At 37.4% G+C, this 4,340-nt stretch overlaps 1 non-coding gene across 1 annotated transcript; it reads left to right on the top strand.

Moving 5' to 3' along the window:
* Positions 1-2,601: 2,601 nt before the first annotated feature.
* Positions 2,602-2,708, top strand: LOC145573410 (small nucleolar RNA R71). The gene has a single exon (XR_014097450.1). It is a non-coding gene; the product is annotated as a small nucleolar RNA R71 (small nucleolar RNA).
* The last annotated feature ends 1,632 nt before the right edge of the window (positions 2,709-4,340 follow it).

Below are 4,340 nucleotides of genomic sequence, written 5' to 3'. Positions count from 1 at the left end.
TTTGTGTTTTTTATTCTATTCCAAATTTTTATGGATTTTTTTTAACTCTTAGTTGATGTCCTTGGTTTTTTTAACTATGGACGGCTTTTTCTTGAATGCATTTGCTTTATTACACACAATATATACAATTTACTTTCTTGCTTGGCCTAAAAGAGCATATTGCTTTCTCATTTTCATTCAAACCATGACAACACAAAACAAACTCTCAAACCAGAATGCTTCACAAAACTAAATGGTAAGGGAAACAAAAGGTCATTAGGTTTGTTATGTGGCTCATAATCAAGAAAGGGAATAGGCTCAAAGGGTTAGCAAGAGGAGCAAATTCAAAATAAAAACAACATAAGTAACAAAACAAAAAGAAGAGAAAGAAAAATGAGAAAAGGTGCCCTTTTCCTCCCCTAGAGTGGCTCGGTCACGATCTTGGGAGCTAGAGGTCAAAACAAGGATTAAGACATGCATAGCTAAGGATCCTAAATTGCCACTCAACAAGGTGATGAAGGCTAGAACAAATGAAGCTCACAAGGGATATATAGCAAAGCAAATACCAACCAAGGGTTTCAAATCCACTATAGAGAGCAACTCCATCTTACCACATTCCCATGAACTAAGGCTTCATGGTTCCCTAAAAGTTCTTAAACCGGCTACCATAGCATATAGTATCCTAGAGTCAACCGACGACACTCTCAAACCGTGCACACATTTACCAGTTAGGAAGAAAAACATCCAAGGATACAGGTCCCAAAATAAAAGCAAATTCCAAAACATATGCATATAAACTTTCCATGGTCATGTATGTTACACAGGAAAAAAAAGGAAAACAAAGCTAAATAAGGAAGAAGAAATCAAAAGGTTCACAAATGAGGCATATAATCCAAATAAATCCCAATCGTCAAACAAATGATCGTTCGATAACAACAACAACGATCCCAGGTTCCATAGAACCAATGCAAACAACCTTGAACCATTCAAATTCTTCTTAAACTAATCCCATACTATGCACTCAAAGAAAAAGTAAAAGAGTAAAAACAAGAAAGGTTTCACCGGGAGGTTGGCTTAAAAGAATAAAGGAGCATAAAATTGAAATCACCAAAAGTTACTCCGCTCCAAGCTTCCAAAAAGCAACCTACAGGGCAAGAAAAGACACAAAAGAAAACATTTAAAGAGAACAAAGAAAAAAAACAAAAAGAAAAAGAAAGGAGGGTGAGAAAAAAAAAGGGTTAGAAATCCTCCGGGTTGCCTCCCGGGAAGCGCTTGTTTATGGTCTCTAGCTTGACCCTTCACCTCATTCAAGGTGGATTAAAGAACATCACCTTCATCAACTTAATGATGGAATCATAGTTGCCCCCAAGATTGAGCAAAAGCACTCCTTGAGGTCTCACATCACCACAAGGAAAAGGAGAGGAAAAATTAAGAGCCAATGGTGGCTCATCTTTTCTCTTTTTCTTCTTCTTGTTGTTTCTTCTTCTCTTTTCTCTCTTCTTTCTTTTCCTTCTAAAAGGGGGATCAAGCTTGGAATCCTCAATATTAGGAAGGGCAACCTCACCTTCCTCAAAAGAGCCTTCAAACCAAGCGGGAACTTCAAGGAAGTCATCATACCTCATGGTCTCTTTATCATCACATGGAGGTAAGCTCTCATTAGCTATCACACCATCGACCACATCGACTCTACATACGCTTACCGCCATAGGGCTCTTCAAAACAACATTCTCAACTAGCCTACAAGGAAAGGGTATCGGGCCTTCAAACTCGTTTGGTTCACTAAAATCAAATGGCTTCTCATTTTGTTTTTGAACCTTCTTCTCAACCACATCCTCTACAACCTTGTCCTTCTTGCTCTCATCCTCCTTGTAAGATTCGGGTTGGTAAGTGTGTGAAGGATTAGTAAATGATTATAAGGGGAGTTTTGTGGTTGAGTGGAGAGAAGAAATTTCGGCTAGTTGGGAATCAACAACTTCATTGTGATATTTGATCTCATGGAGAGGTTGTTGAAGAATTTGGGTTTGTGTGTGGTCGGGTGGGGATTGTTCTTCATATGCTTGAAGATATAGGTCATGATGTTGATCTTGAGAATTCCCTATTTGGTTGGAAGGGTAGGAAAAATTTTGGGTTGGTGGATTGAAGAGAGGTCCTTCTTGGGGGTAGGAGTTTTCTTGCCTTGGAGGTTGTTTAAGTTGTTTGGATTGAGCTTGGGTTACAAGCTCTTCTTCTCTCAAAGTCAAAACCTCACCATGCTTGGGATTGAACTCTCTAAAATAGGATGCATCATGATTCATCCCACCATAATGAGCACATGAGAAATCAATGATTTGTGAGGGTTTTGAACCCAAACCAACACTTGAGTTTAACTTGGAAAGACCTTCGTTCAAGATCTCAACTATGTGCTTAAGTTGACCTACTTTCTCCAACTCGTAAAGATCTTCTTACTTTCCTTGGGACCTTCTTTGACTTCCCCAAAAATAGCTAGTTGCCATTTCTTCAATTGTTGCTTCAACTTGGCTTTGAGGGATCTTAATCAATTGGCCACCGGCACCCGCATCTAGATTAGTCCTTAACATTGGCTCCAAGCCATCATAAAATAATCTCATAAGCAAATTATGGTTGAATTCATGATAAGGACATGCTCTAATCAAATCCTTAAACCTTTCCCAAGCTTCCCCAAGAGTTTCATCCGGATCTTGCTCAAAGGAAGCTATCTTCCTCCTCATTTTTGCGGTTTGCTCATCGGAAATGAATCTCTTGATAAAGGCCTTCGCAACTTCCTTCCATGTAGTGAGAGAGTTGGGCTTCAAAAGCATGAGTCATTTCTTTGCTATTCCGGTGAGAGATTGCCAAAAGAGATGCATACGAATGTAATCTTGGCTCACTTCATTGGTTTGCATCATTGCACACAACTCATGGAATCGGTCCAAATGCTCAATGAGGTCTTCACTTGCACCTCCAGAAAATTGCTCAATTTGTACCATCCAAGAATATTGTGGGTGGATTGTGAAATTAGACTCGGTGGTCGGGAGAAGTATACCACTAGTGAGCTTATAGATTTCCGGATTTCCAAATTCCCTAAAAAGAAGGTCATCCTCTTGCCTAGCCATATCTTTCTTTGAACACAACAAAGCTAAGCACACGATTAGCAATGACAAGTAGGATTAAATAACCAAAACAAAAAGAAAAGCAAATAAAATGACTCTAACAATAGCAAAAATACCATAGAATGCTAAGTTCTACTCAAACAACTCACTTTCATGCAATTCCTTAAGCAAATCAATGAACTAAATCTTGTCCTAAATGAATCACTTTCATGCATCCAATTAGTCACTAATCATGGTGTAGACACCCATTTGTGTCTCCCCAAAACCAAACCCAGTGATGAATACCTATCACGTCGAACCATAATCGAATGAGGTGAAAGTGTGAAAAGTCAAGTATTGCGGTTAGTTTTTATTCTTTTCTTTCTGTTTTCGAAAACCCACTCTATTTTATGAAAATGTCCAAACCAGTTTAGTTTGGTCCATGATAAGGGTCCAATAATGGTGTAATTGGATGGGTCTTGAAAAGACCTTTCCAACGATATATTATAAGCCCAATTCCGATGAATATTGAGGAAGTTATGGCCAAAATACTAAACTGGGCCCAAACCGGATTTTACCTACGACCCAATGATCATGAGGAGGGTCCAAAGGTTTAATCCTATTCCTAAACTAATTAGGATTGATTAGAATCTTCTATAAGTTTCTAAAATATCTTAATTATTCTTTTTTGAAAAGATAAGATCATGGAATTTGATTTGAATATAAACTTTCCTTTTTTAAAACTTTCCTAATTTTATTCGGATTTAAAGATGTTCAAATACAGTCAGATATTATTTTTGTGCCTCATATTTTTTTATCCAAATTTTATATGGTTGGATAGATCTTGAAATTATCTTTCCAATGATATATTATAATATTAAATCCGAGTTATAACGAAAAAGATATTAAAGATATACGAAACTCTATTCAAAACTGAAACCCATTCACTATTTCGGCCATATCTTTTAAGCTACAAAATATTTTAATCTGATTCTAATTGCATTAGAAAGTATACTTCAAGAGCTTTCCAACGACATATTATATGACTTTTTTGGACTTCTAGATCAAAAAATAAGATAAAAACAAAATCTGCAAAAACTGTCTCTGTCGCCAAACGACGGGTTTGTCGCCTCGCGACAGACCCTGTTGCCTGGCGACAAGATAAATTTCTGGCGACAGGTCTAGTTTGTTAGCGACAGAGTGGACTTTTATTCCTTATCAAATTCTATGATTTTTCGGACTATTTTCTTATAAATAGGGTCCTAAACCTCTGTT

Source organism: Chenopodium album, chromosome 12, assembly GCF_948465745.1.
Source record: "Chenopodium album chromosome 12, dcCheAlbu1.1, whole genome shotgun sequence".
Classification (NCBI taxonomy): Eukaryota; Viridiplantae; Streptophyta; class Magnoliopsida; order Caryophyllales; family Amaranthaceae; genus Chenopodium; species Chenopodium album.
Note: the sequence above shows the minus strand (reverse complement) of the source record. Positions and strands in the feature narration are given on the sequence as shown.